Source organism: Tiliqua scincoides, chromosome 3 (assembly GCF_035046505.1).
Source record: "Tiliqua scincoides isolate rTilSci1 chromosome 3, rTilSci1.hap2, whole genome shotgun sequence".
Lineage (NCBI taxonomy): Eukaryota > Metazoa > Chordata > Lepidosauria > Squamata > Scincidae > Tiliqua > Tiliqua scincoides.
The window spans coordinates 233,019,296-233,034,131 of NC_089823.1; the positions used below are offsets into that span (position 1 = coordinate 233,019,296).

The following is a 14,836-nucleotide window of genomic DNA, read 5'->3' on the forward strand; positions in this document are numbered from 1 at the left end:
GTTTTTTGCCCTGTAAGGAAAATGCTACAAGTAGCTGTATCTTCTTAAGAGGAGCCAACTGTGGGCCCAATCCTATCCAGTTTTCCAGGGCTGGTGCAGTGGTGTCAGTGGAATGCGAGCTGCATCCGTTGGTGGGGAGGCAATCACAGAGGCCTCCTCAAGGTAAGGGAAGGCTGCATTGTGGCTGCACCGGTGCTGGAAAGTTGGATAGGATTGGGCCCTGAGCCCACTACATGGAGGAACAGTGCCTTTCTGAGTCTGAGCAGGGATCCTCCCCTGGCCCCAGCCCTTTGGATCCTCCTGGCATGGTCTCCCTCACTGGGATAGTGTGAAGCTACATTGAGCTCTTTAGTATGAGATACAAATGTAATAAATTAAGCTTGAGGGCAATTGTTTTCAAAAGACAAGTTTTTTCCCCCCACACTGCCATGAAAATATCACTGGTTTGTATTTAAACTCCATAATTTTGCTTCCTTTGCAAAGGTTGGCCAAGCCGGCAGATGGCATCGTTAGATACGTTTGAGGATTTTGAAGTCATCCCATCCAGTGCTGAGGAGCTCTCAAATTCTTCCGATATGGAGGAAGAGAACCAGCCAAACAATGTACGTAACAGCCTTGGAAGCTTCAATCCTGCTCCTTTCGCCATCTCCCTTTCACCAATGCTGCAGCCAGCTGGGCTCGGATATGAAACCGTTTTGCTTTGCTCTTTCTCAAACTGCAGGCATGTTTCAAAACATGGCCCTGAATGGCAGACGGGAGTCACTGGCGAAATTGCATTCTTAAATGTTCTGAATAGTTTCACATGGCAGGGCAGAGGGCAGTCATCTTGGTGATGGTCTCTGTTATTTTAATTGGTAGCTTGCACCATCCCAAAGGCAGCAGTCTGTGTGGTTGCACAGTGCAAGTGCAGAAATTGACACTGAGCGCAGCCTTCAGCATCCTCAGCCCCCATCTCTCTCTCTCTCTTTCCACACACACATTTTGTATCCATTCGGGCCTGGATCTGGCATCCATCAAAAAGAGCCTTCTCCCATGTGCTCTTCTAAACTCATTACATCACCTTGCTTTGCATCTCAGGGCCTTCTCTGTCATGGCACCCATGCTTCGGAGAGCCCCCAGATCGGATATGCCCCCTTCCTACTCTGTCTCTATCTTTCATTGCCACTGAGAGGCAGCATGTGCTTCTGTGCTGCCTGAATTGGCTGCTCCATTACCCCACTTGTACATGCCTGTGTGCACCCCTCCTGTGAGGGGAGGATTGATGAGCAAACAGCTCCCATCCTGCCTTCCCTTTACTTACATAGGACATGCTGCGCAGCCTCCTCTGCCTGCATCTCTTGAAATCAATTGGTGCAGGGAATGCTGAGAACCTCCCATCCCCATCCCCTGCCTGTGCCCGATGTAAACAGAAGGGGGCGGAGTGGGAAGGCTGCACACAGCAATCTTTCCAAGTACGGGGAAGAGGCAGGTATTGGGTGGGCTCCAAATTGCCTATCCCTGTCTTCTTGGTGCTTCAGAAGCAACCAGGAGACTGGGGGGCGGGCTGCGTGATTTGGAGCTGCAGGTTTTTTTCTCCTTCCTCCAGCAGCACTGGATGGAGAAGGAGGCTGCTGCTGCTGCAATTCTTTTCCAACTTGCTCTCAGCAAGTTGGAAGAGAATCGGAGCATCCAGTGGAGTAGCTGGCTGGAGCAGGTGATAGACTGATCGACTGGAGGCTGCCTAACTAATGATGCCCATGGGTGTTGCTCCACACAAACATTTCAGTTGGCTTCATGGATGGGCCAGCCCTGCATTTACTGGAGTCTGTTGCCTGACTCTTGTTTATGCTGCTAAATCCGATTTTAATCTGTTTCACTGGATTTTATTGTGGCTGTTTTTAAATTTTGTGTGTCACATTGAGCACTTAAATTGCTGTAAAGTTACTAAAAAAATCCTTGTGAATAAATATATAAAAACACAAAAATAGACTTGACCCAGTTCAAACATAAGATGAACTGTGGTTTACTGCTCCAAGACTGAGCTTTGCCAAGCTGCAGACTCACATGCTCCCTCCCTCCCCTCTCATCTTCTGTCCTGTTGGAGGACAGTCAAAAGTTCCCACTTTCACTTTTGAACAAACCGCAGTTTCTTCTCATGTCTAAATTGCTGTTAGATTCTGGTTTGAACTACAGTTAGAACAAACCAAGGTTTCCCAGGCTTGGGCATAACAGTGAACTGGCTTGTTCCAAAGTAAAAGCAGACGCTTTCCATACCCTCTCACACATTGCTCCTTCTCCTGATGCAAAAACATGATTTAGAATTATGTCTGAACTGAGCCACTGTAGATGAAAGGCTTGCTTTTTAAGCCTAAGAGGTTGTACATTTGTTGTTTAAGTCACAAAAGTTATTCTCGTGATGCAGAATTCTTTGCCCATTGTCAAATTCCACACTTACTCTGTAATTGTGCAGTACAGTAGAACGCACATAGCCCTAAACACGGGCCCAAGGAGGATTGGAGGTTTTAGTTTTTTAAAAACACAGTTTTTCTAGGAGTGTAAGCAGCTATACCTCGATATCCGTTCCAGGTCTCCCGTGAATTCCGAAACTCATGGATAAGCAAATCCACGGGTCTGGTCCAAGATGGCATCTGGACACAATTGAAAATGATCTCTGGTGGCCTCTCCAGGCCTCCTAAAGCCTCCTAGATGTAACTAGAGAACACCTCTGATGATGTCCAGGAGCTCAGGTCTGGTCCTCCACCATGGGTTTGGAAGTCACAGTGGGTTATATCCATGGATCCCGAATTCGCGGATAAAAAGGAAGGACCTGTACCATATAATTTTGAATGTCTGAAATGCATCCTTTGGGCCTGCTAGTAGAATGCCCCCCTTCCCCTACCCTACTGCCTGCCCTTTCCCTCCAGAATAATTGCACAATAATTGCAATAATAATTGTTTCGTTCATTTTTAGGGATCCAATCTTTACCGGGTGGAAGGCGGTTCTGACACCTGTTATCCAGATTCCCTCACTCTAGAAGATGGAGATTTAGTGCAATTTTTACAGGAAGGTGAAGACGGACAATGGTAAGTGTGGCAGCTCATGAGAACAGACACACACATAATCACACTGTAGCTGTATCCAAGAGGTTAATGGTAATTTTTAAAGTATTTGATAACTGTTGAAACAAAGGAGAATAAATTGTGTGGCATGAGAAGAGAAGAACTGAACACTGGGATTTCCCCAGCAATGAGGGGTGGGAATCAACATTCTGTAGCCTCTGATAGTTCTAGGTTTGTCCTCCCCCCCCGCAAAAAAAAACAAACTAGTTGACTCTGACGTAGAAATGATGCAAGATGAATTTATGACCTGGTTCAAAATATTACCTAGGAAGGCTGATACTTTTGCCTGTGAAAAAGGGGAGCACACCCTTTCCTCTAGACCAGGGGTGCCCAAAGTTTTTGGCAGGAGGGTCACATCATTGCCTTGACACTGTGTCGGGGGCCAGGGAAAAAAAAGAATTAATTTACCTTTTAAATTTGAATAAATTTACATAAGTTTACATAAATGAATATATTAAAGATGAACTTATATGAATGAATGAAGGTCTTGCAATAGCTCAAGGTCTATAAAAGGCCTTGCACAAAGCAAGGCCGGCCTTCCCTTTGCTGCCGCTGCTGCATCACAGATGTGAAACAGCAAGCAGTGGAGGGAGCCCTCATCCCACAGCTCATGCAAGAGGTCAAACAGTCGCCCTCATGCTGAGAGCAGTTGCATCGGGCCAGTGCAGGCTCCAACAAATCTCCGGAGGGCCAGAGGCTCATTGGAGACTGGGGTCTCCCTGAGGGCCGCATTGGGAGGCCTCGAGGGCCGCAAGTGGCCCCCGGGCCGGGGTTTGGGCACCCCTGCTCTAGACAATGTGAACTTTCTCCCTCTTTGAAGGGGAAGAATTGGGTGCCGTTGTCCTTCCACATATGTGATGGTCTATGTCACTCAGTTTATTTATTTATTTAAAATGGTAGAACCATAGAATTGGCAAGGGACCTTCATGGCCCTCTAGTCCAACCCCTTGCTAGAAAGAAGAAAATATTTATTCCTTGCCTTACAATCACTGTTTCCACGGCAGCGTATGAGATGGTGGTACATATCTGAACCGGGTGCCTGAATCAGGGCTGTGTAATCACAAGCTGCAAGTAGCTTCCTGGGACGAAGTGCCAAGATCAACAAGTTAAGCATCTGTGCAGGTTTAGCAGCAGGGCAAGGCAGCAAGTGCCCCAAACACTGCCCTTGAGAAGAAAGGCAGCAAACTACCAAAACAAACAAAGCTATGCAGTCAGGCAGCTGGTAGCAGGGTGGGGACTATTCAGTGTTTTGCACAGAGGGTCATATGTATGACTATATGCCTCTTGGGTATAAGTCATGGGCATGCCCTCATTGAAAGGAGCCCCAGGCCCTCAGGGAATAGATCTGCTGCCTTGAAGCCTTGGTTGAGGAACTGGAGAAGCAGAGGCAGGCATAGAGGGACTGGAGTGGGCTCTGCTGCATCCCACAGTTTCGGCTGCTGGAGATCTCCTCAGGGTAAGGGGACATTTGTCCCATTTCCCCAGGGTAAACCCAAGCAACCGCAATGGGCCAACTCAGACCTCGCCAGTGATATTGCTGGTGCAGGTTCGAGTTCCTCTGTGCCCAGGGAAAGGGATAAGATATGGCTTGTGCTGGCACTGCCAATCCTGCCCCCTTCCTGGGTCCAAACTGCCCGCCCCCGCCCCTGTCACCACCCTCCCTCGCCCCCAAGCACGTGTATCATCCCAGTAGACATCAGTGATCAAGGACTAGCTGTGGCTCCATGATGGATACATTCTATAGCAAACAATTTCACACATTTGCTGCCACATTTTGTGTGAAACAGTGCAGAGGAGGCTGAGTTTACTAGATGGTTCTGGACAGCAACTAGTTTTCCTGATAGGGCAGTTTGATAAGGGAGGAAAGAGTGTTGCGTACCAGGGCCAGTCTGAGGGCAGGTTGTGCCTGAGGTGTAGAAAATTCACTGTTGCCACCACCTCACCCACCCCATCCCCTTGCCTTCAAGCAGCGGCAGTAGTAAGAAAAAACATACGCAGAGAGCACCCATTGGCTTCCCTACCCATCATTTGTGTATGGTCCCTCTGAATAAACAGGAAGTATGGACCATACTGGGATCTCTCTCAGGGCATCTCACAACTTCTGAATCTCCATCTGTGGTGGATGGGAAGGAGGCAACAGCAGCATACTCAGGGTTAAATGCATCCTGGCTCCATGCGCCACTCCCTGCAATCAGTTGCTTGACAAAATCTGCATCATTCATATCAGCTAAGGGGCGGCCATGGGGCCGCCTCCTTAACCCCAGCCCCGATTGTGGCTTTCCAGCAAAACTTCCGATTCCAGATCTGCCACTTCCTCACATTCTGCTTTTGTCTCTAGGTTGGGAACTGGGGAAAGATAGCCCCTCTCCGGGGTCTGGATTTGGCCAAAGGTCTCCTTAGCTCATCATTACTTAAGGTCAATGCAGCAAAATGTAGCATAGGAAAAATCCCTGCTACCTTCTAGACCAGGGGTGCCCAAACCCCAGCCCTGGGGCCACATGCGGCCCTTGAGGCCTCCCAATGCGGCCCTCAGGGAGCCCCCAGTCTCCAATGAGCCTCTGGCCCTCCGGAGATTTGTTGGAGCCCGCACTGGCCCAACACAACTGCTCTCAGCGTGAGGGTGACTGTGACCTCTTGCATGAGCTGTGGGATGAGGGCTCCCTCCACTGCTTGCTGTTTCACGTCTGTGATGCAGCAGTGGCAGAGAAGGAAAGGCCGGCCTTGCTTTGTGCAAGGTCTTTTATAGGCCTTGAGCTATTGCAAGACCTTCATTCATTCGTATAAGTTCATCTTTAATATATTCATTTATGTAAATTTATTCAAATTTTAAATGTAAATTAATTCTTTTTTCCCCCAGCTCCTGACACAGTGTCAGAGAGATGATGTGGCCCTCCTGCCAAAAACTTTGGGCACCCCTGTTCTAGACCAATGATTTTCAATGTTTTTCATCTCATGACACGCTGACCTCTATGGTCTTTATCTAAGGTCTTTGCCACTTTTGATGTCACTTCTGGGTTCAGTGGCTCTGTTTCTAGGACAACTGTCTGAACTAATAAATTGTCAGTCAACAGCAGAGGAAGAGGGACAGACAATTCATTACAACAGACAGAGCCACAGAACCCAGAAGAGTTTTCAGCTATTTTCAATCACTGTGCTCCAGACTCCTGCGTCACACCTGTGGACCATTCGTGGCACACCAACATGCTGCAGTGCACCAATGAAAATGGCTGTCCTAGACAATAAATGTGGACTAAAATTGTGCAAGACGCCACATTCTCAGATTTGTCCTGGAAAGCTGGAAAAACTGCTGATCAGATCCACACTGTCCTTGTCTACAGTGTATTTATGATGAGTACTTCGGTCTCCTAACCCAGGCGCGCTGGCCCTGTGTCCACATGAAGAAATTGGCTTCATTGTGTGAATTTTCTGTACTGTCACTGCCTTTGCTTCAGAAATGGGGAAAAGGCAGTGATGATTTCCTTTCAATGTTCAGGCTAGTGAAGAAACTGGTTTCTGAGAAAACTGACTGGGTCCCTTCCAGTTTGCTGCAGCCAGCAGAAGGGGATACCAACAACATCCACAGAAAAAGCAACACAGGTAACCTAAACAGACACATCTGTTCTTAGTGTTGTGTTGTCTCCTTTTTTCAACTTTCCCCCCAAGTAATAGGAAGTTCCAATTCACCTTTGCAGCCGCAGTTTCTTTGCGAGGAGAAAGTACTGAAGACTTGTGGTGTTTTGTGACATTAATGTGCTTACAAATATACAGGTGGAGCCAGAAGGAAGGAAGCAGACACACATAGGGTGGTTTTGGTGGTTCTGGAATAGCAGCAATTCCTGCATGTTGTAGTAGCTCCTTTCCAGTCCCCGTGTCCAAACTACTTCTCCCACAGGCTCTAAAACCTTTCTCTTTGGGCGCAATCCTAACCCACTTTCCAGCACTGACATAAGGGCAATTCAACTCCGAGGTAAGGGAACAAAACATTGCCATACCTTGAGGAGGCCTCCGTGACTGCTCCCCAACTGCAGGATGCAGCACATGCCCCACTGCCACAGCTATGCCAGTGCTGGAAAGTTGGTTAGGATTGCGCCCTTTGTTTCTGAATTTAAACTGGGCAAACTGTCCCTTTCAGCACCCACCACCCAAATAGATACCCATTGAAATTCCTTCCCCAGAGGCTTATTAGATCAAAATGAGCTTGTTTGGCTATTAAGGGTCCTGATGGAAGCATCTGCTCTTCATGAGAGAGGCTAAGAAGCAAGGGCTCTTTCTTCAGTTGCAAGGAGAGACAACAGTAACAAGACAACAGAATGAGAAGAGTAAAGGGAAAGATGAGGGCAATAAGGGACATTAGTGAGTAAATGCAGTTACATGTATATTAGGCTTGGTTTCAATAGTTAACAAGGTCTGGGGATTGTGTGTGGAAATCTTCATTGCAAGGCTGAAAGGTAAAAGTTACCACCTGGTGAATGGGTGGGTGGGAAATGGTTATGTGGCATAAAACCATATGCAGGCATTTCCCTATATCTTCATCAACAAGACCCACAGTTGGCAAAACATTTCAGTATAAATAAGCATAAAGAAGTAAAAAAAGATCCCAACTTCCCGTGCGCACTGAGGGGATCTGAGCTGCTGGTGAGGGAGATTCTAGGGTCATGGTGGATGGCTCAGAGAAAATTTTGACGCACTGTGTGGCAAGTGTGAAAAAGGTAAATTCCATGTTAGGGATCATTAGGAAAGGGGTAGAAAATATAACAGCCCAGTCCTGACCAACTTTCCAGCACTGATGCAGCCACAGTGCAGCCCCAAGGTAAGAGAACAAATGTTCCCTTACCTTGTGGAGGCCTCTGTCCAGCCTCAGGAGCTGCAGGGTTCTATTGGAAACATTTTTGGCAGGGCCCTGCATTCCCAGCCATGGTCTGTAGAATCCTAGAGTTCTATAACTAATTAACATATTCTGTAATTCAAGTACAGTGGAAGAAAAAAGTTCAAAGTATAAACAATATAAACAAACGCTACTGACTTTTTAAAAATTCAGAAGAAAATTAAAATTGTTGCTGTAAAACCTGCAATGCGATGTTAGATCTCCATCGCAATGTGTTGTGTGTATTTGACAAGACTGGATTACCCTCGCACGGGGCCCTGTTAGATGTGGGGCCCAAGTGCGAGCATTTGGTCCAAATGGCTTGAAGCTGGCCCTGCCCATGACTACCCTCCCACCGGAGGATGCAGCGCATGCCCCTTGGCTTGGCTGCATCCGTGCTGGAAAGTCAAATAGGACTAGGTCCTAAAACTGTTGTTATGATAATGTCCGTTGCAGGGGCCTTCCCCTGGAGGGGCCTGGAGCAGGCTTGTTCCTCCCCAGGGAGGCCTCAGATTGGCTGGAGGGGGAGGGGGTTCCAGCACCCTTGTCCTCCTCCCTAGCAGAGCTGCCAAACCTGGCCTAGGAGCAGGGGCTGTTTACCTCACAGCTCCCTGCTTCACACTGACTGCCTCTCATCCCTGGCCTCCCTGTTTTATGGAGCAAGCCCGCCCCCTTTGGCCCCTCCCTTTCCTCCAGGTGGGGCAAAAAAGGCCTTTCCTGTTCCTGGCTTGTTTCCTTGTTTGCCCTGCCATCCCCCTCTGGCTGGTTGGGGTGAGCCAACCTTCTTTGCCCCCCTTCAAGGGCAGGGAAGCCTCCCCACCCTGGGAATGGGGTGCCTGCTCCCAGGTAAGTCGGGGGTCAGGGCATCTGGGAGGGGCCCCGACTTCTGTAAACAAATCTGTGTTGTAGCCACTTTTGGAGTACCCACCTAGACCGCTGGGCTGCCTCCTAGACTGCATCACAGGATGCAGCAGTAGCCATTTTGGCACCACTGCATCAGCGGGAGGACACACACAGTAGAATTGAGCTCTAAGTCATTAACACAGGTGCCTTCCTCTTTCAGACATCTACAGTGGTACCCGCAGCACCACATCCACCAACTCCGAAATGAAGGAGAGTGAGCTGGTCAGAAGTTTAACAGCTGAACAGAAAGCTGGGAGCTGAACACACCCTGAGACTTTTCCTCAGGACTCCTTCCTATTTGTGTTTACTGACAGATGCTGGATCGAATTGCCTTTCTTGCAAGCTCTGAACTTCAGAATCCTGTGAAATTTCATCAGCATGGAATACGGTCTTTAAAAAAAACAAATCTTGATGAGGTAGGAAGACTGAAGGACAACGTGAAATGCAAAGGCATTAAAACTGTCTTAGTATTTGACAAATACACCTGCGGTATGCTGCTTCTTTTTTTAACCCGTTTTCTGCCATTGGAAGGGATGTTGACTAAGTGAGACTGACGGCAGTGAAAGGTTACTTTGCCTTCAGCCTTCTGGCAGAGCCGGTTGAAAGCTGGATTATTTAAGGACTGATCAATAGAACTTCCAGATGATCGTCGGTGCAGAGACCATCTCAGATTTCACCATTCCTTTAGCTCTGCTGCCCAGCCTCTGTGGCTCTGTCATTGCGGGCTTGATTATCTCCAGACAATCATCAACTGCAAGAGCAGCAAAAACAGGCTGGGTGACAATCGAGAAGATGCAATTCCTGACCCTGGGCCATAGTGAACCATTATGCCTGTGTACAACAGCAAAGGGAGTGACATATTTTTGGCCATGACTTTCTGTCTGCAGACTGTGTTGGAGGGTAACTAGAAACAGATAGGCATCTTTGGGGTGAAAAACAGGATGAGTTAGGCCAAGAAGAGGGGACAACTGCTGTACTGTGGGGTCAATTTCAGAGGGTTATTTGTGGTATTAGGAGGCTGCCTCTGTTTTCCCCAATTTATGATTGAGTGAACTCATCCCTTTGCATTTGGTGCTGACCATTTTGTCTGATGCTGCTGTTCAATGTTCTGCACTTGACTGTGCATGTTAGACACCCATATGCTGGATGGTGAAACAGGATACAGTGTCCCCGCCTGCCCCAAGATTTAACGCATCCCTGTCTGATGTCCCTGATCTGCGTAGGTATTTCCAAATGGATCTACAGTCGACATGATCACCTGTCATGTCAAAGGGTTGCTGCTGTGATATTTTAGGAAAGAGTATACCAATCCCTTACTACAATATTGCAACTTCTGATTTGTGGGATGCAAGACATTTGCAAGTTCCAGAGGGAATGAGAAATATATAAAGGTTTTTTTGCATGATGGAAACGATGGTGAATGGGAAAGTTAGATCCTATAAAGCTGCTAGAAATGTAATGTGCTAAATGAAACTTGATCTAGGAATAGGGCTATGCAGTGAGGAATGCTGTATGAAAGGCTGGCAAATGGAGAGAAATCCAAATAAAGCAAACCTCCCCCTGCATTTTGGCATTTTGCCACCCCCAAAGCAACTATGCCACATTATCCCTAGGTGAGCCCCAGGAACCCTAGTGATCATGCAAAGGATGCTGGGATATCCCTCTCCAGTTGGATGCTGCTTGATTGGCACTCCCAAAAATATTATCACCCCATGGGTTCCTTGCACGGTTGGGCTGGCCCTTGCTGTGCAGTGGAAAAAACCCAGAATTTATGCAAGTGTTTCAGTTATGGTAGGGCTTTGCAGAAATGCTCCTTCACACAGCAAGGCTGTAGCTGAAACTAGGGGCTGTTTTCATCAACATCAACTCATCAACATGCTGATTCAAATTCAGAGTGTTTGCTCCCACTTCTGATGTGTCTTGAAGAATCTCTTACAGTCCTTCCTTCCTGCAAAGGAGGCTACCTTACAGAGGGGAAAATTCATTCAAGACCTACACTACATCAGCAGCAGCCTCATGTGATGTACCCGTTGCTAGAGAGTCCTACTTTAAATTTCAGGTGAAGGACTGAAAGCTTGAATATTTTCCTATGTACAGGTTGATCCTATTCATCCACAGTTTTTCCATCCACGGATCTGGCCCAATGGACTCGAGCCACACTTGGCCCAACCTGAGCCCTCTGAAGGCAACCAGAGCTGCACTCCAGTTGCTTCCTGAGGGATTTCTGAAGCCTGCAGAGGCTGTGCCTTAAAAACATCACTTCTGGTTTTAACAAAAAAAAAAAAAACTGGAAAAGACATTTTTTTGCCTCTAGAAGGAATTCTGGAGGCCATGAGTGGACATGCACAGCCTCTGCGGGCTTCAGAACAGCTCTGGATGGTTTGCATTTGGAGATCAGGTTGGCTCAGAAAAACCACAGATTTCTTTATCTGTGGTTTGCGCTCTCCACGGGGCTTCTGGGAACGTTGCACATATAAAACATGCACTCATTGCACATATAAAACTGGTTAGGAAGAAGGGTGTTTAAAATCCCTACACGCCTAAAATTAACACAGCAAGAAGAAAGCTAGCCAAAAACCCTTTTTCTTAACAAGTTTTGTATGTGCAGTGAGCTTTTGGGCAGCGTTCACACATTCAGTCCCCAACTAGAAGTCCAAAGTGGTAGAGCCCAGCAATGAATTGCTCTGTCAACCTGCGCTCAGGTGTCTCAGACATGAGGACTTCCCACAGCTAGTCAATACAGTATATGGGAAGGAATTTGAGTGTAGCTTCTGGAGCATAGTACTGTACTCTGTAACTTGGCTCGCACTGACATTATCACAGTACATTGTTAATTTGTCTGATCCACATTTGCCCACATTCATGTGAAGGCAACAGCCTGTAAACTTGAAGCACATGCCTATCCAGTTGAAAGCAATTGCTGTGATCACACCAAAATAATTTTTCAGAGACCGTATTAGCAGGAATTGGTGTGCTTCCAATGCAGGTGCTACTTCCTCCCAAAAAGCCTGCCATGAAGTCCGAATCAAAGGATGATTTGTGTGGCAAGTTCAGCCAAGTGGCCAAATGTCTTGAATTAGCTCACCTTCTAAATTGTGGTTGTTGAGGAGGTGGTTATGAAAATCCACATAGTTCACCCCCAGACTACTGGGAATTACACTGACATTTCTGATTATTCATAAACGTTAAGGCTATTGCCATGTTTCGCCTCATAACCTTAAAGCAGCGCCTTTCAACGTTTTTGTTCTCGCGGCACACTGACCTCAATGGTCTTTGCCTCTTTTGATGTCATTTCTGGCTTCCAGGAAACGCGTCCAGGTTCTGTGACTCTGTAGGGCAACTATTTGTAGTAACGAATTGTCTGCCAGCGGAGGAAGAGGGAAAGACAATTTGTTATGACAGACGGTTGCCACAGAACCCAGAAGAGATGCTCAGCTATTTTCAACCGCTGTGCTCCAAACTCCTGTGGCACACCTTTCGTTGCACACCAATGTGCTGCGGCACACTGATTGAAAATCGCTAACCCTAAAGAGCTTAGATCAAAGAAGATGTCGTTTGAGTAGAAACCGATTTGCGAGTTTGTGCGAAAACCATTTGCTCTGCATATTCTCTCAAGAATGCCAGTAATATTTGCGGCCCTGCACTGAACTGCCCATGGAGCCCTGCTTATCCTTTAATGGTTCATTGCACTGTATTACTGACACCACTACTGAGGGTTCCAAGGGTTGTCCTGAGCAAGCATTAGGACTCTTTGATGGGCATGGGCCCTCAGTAGTGCCCACCACGGACAGCCTTTGACACCCCCTCTGTTCTCTAGTGATGTTCCATGAAGCCATAGTACATAACTGATTGCACATGACTGCATCAGTTCATATTCCAGGTCTCTCTTCTATGAGTGGCAAAGTTTTGTGCCCTGGTTACGAAAAAAACTCAGCTAAAATCATATATATCCATGTTGCTTCCTCTTCCCTAAACAGTAATGGTAAGTGTAAGTGCATTTGCATGTTGGGGGGGTGGGACGGGACAGGAGATTAATGTTCTTGAGAACTCTGCCCCTTTGTATACAAAGAAGTCAATAGGATTTCTTTGTGACGGGGCTTTTTTGAATGAGCTTTTTTTTTGCCATTGGTGCTCATTTCAACCACTTTATCTGTTACCGCAGTCCTCCTGATGCTCAGCCAAGTCAAGCTGAGTGTAGACAGTCTTGTTTCGTGCTCATCATAATTTATTATTATACATTATTTCAGTAGCTTTGTTGTTTGTATCCGCATGCACCGGTGCTGTTTATTTTGCAAGCTAACTTACAAATCCTTTTCTGCTTTAGAATTCAAGCAGAGAATGATTTTGAGATAGCTTGAAAGGAAGAAAACCTCCACCCCAATCCAATCCAGCAAGGGAGAGTCATGTGCAGAAGCTGGCTTCTGTGCCCGTAGCCAATGCCACTCGCTTCCACATTGTGATGTTCTTCAGAGTGCCAAAGGATAGATGAAGTTTTTGATGGGCCAGTAATTACTGCTGTGGTCATCCTTGTGCATTGGAATTAGAGCAGGAGTAGGCCCCGGGACTTCAGGTTTTGGGTACATTTTCCAAACAATTTTTTCACACGTTCATCATGTTCTAGAAAATGCATTTAAAAACTCATTGATGTGATGGGTCCATCCTAAGGTTTGCAGCACTTGCCAGTGAATGCATGCAAAAGGGGCTGATCCACCCCTGCCATGCCACTTGCAGCATCATGAATGACACACCATGATAAGTTGCAGCACAGCTGCAGGACTCGGCCATCCATGAGGCCAGCTGAGGCTGCTGCTTCAGGCAGCAGGATACTGTAACCCGCCACTCTCTTCTTCTCCACGCCTTTCCAATCCAAGGAGTGGGCAGGACAGAGGTCACCAGGGAATGGGGAGCAGCATTTGACAAGTCACCTCTGACACCACGAGGTCTTGGGCTAGCCCTGCACAAGATGAACTTGACATCGTCCGTTACGAAATTAAAACTCAGGAGAGAGTAATACTCTCTTAACTTTTCCTCCATGCCCTTTCCACCAGCTCTGTGGTATAGAACTACTGGCTAGAGGATTAAGTGTTGGGAATCAAAATCTCAGTATGGTTGGGAAATACAATTTTTTGCCCTGTTACACATTTCCTGATTAAGGGCCCAGTCCTATTCAGTTTTCCAGTGCTGATGCATTTCTGCCAATGGAGCTCACACTGCATCCTGCTGTGTGGGGGCAATCATGGAAGCCTCCTCAATGTAAGAGAATGTTTATTCCTTTGCCTTGAGGCTGCATCATGGTTGCATCAGCACTGGAAAGTTGGAGAGGATTGGGCCCCAAATAAAAATGTTTTATTTTGAATTGACTTCAGATATGACATACAGACTCTCAGCACCATGTCTTAGGGAGACTGAAAAAACTATGAAAGGGGTTTTAAGAATAGATGATCTCTTTAAAAATGCTCATGAGTTGATTCACTGTTGAAGATTATAGTATTTAAAATAATCCAATTTGTCCTGTATTCCCTTCAGCAGCTAGTACCGCAGCCGCTGCTAGAATTAGCTACTATTTGGTTAAAGTATAATTTTTACGCATTTTCCATGTTGAGGTCAATGATGATATTTGTAGTTTATGACTGGTGAAAGACAGACAGAGGATGACGAACCACAAAAGTTGCTCTTTTCTCTTTCCTCCTTTCTTGTATCAGGACCGAATGTATGAATGTATTACAAATGTGTGTGTGTGTGGAGCTGGACTTTCTGTAAATAGACCACTATGGACTGTGTAAAACCAACCCTTTGTTTGGACTTTATAAAAATATAAATACTGTATTACAAAACTACCTGCATAATTTTTTTAACATACATAAGAGTAAGAAGCATAAACTCAGTTTACATTGAGTGGCATTTTTCACACACAAGAATCCCAGAGCAGTCCTACACATGTGGACAGAAGTAGCTCAATGGAACTTACTC

The 14,836-nt window shown here is 46.6% G+C and overlaps 1 pseudogene; it reads left to right on the forward strand.

Moving 5' to 3' along the window:
* The window catches only part of LOC136645322 (methylcrotonoyl-CoA carboxylase subunit alpha, mitochondrial-like), a 70,323-nt pseudogene extending 68,618 nt beyond the window's left edge, over positions 1-1,705 (forward strand).
* Positions 1,706-14,836: the final 13,131 nt, after the last annotated feature.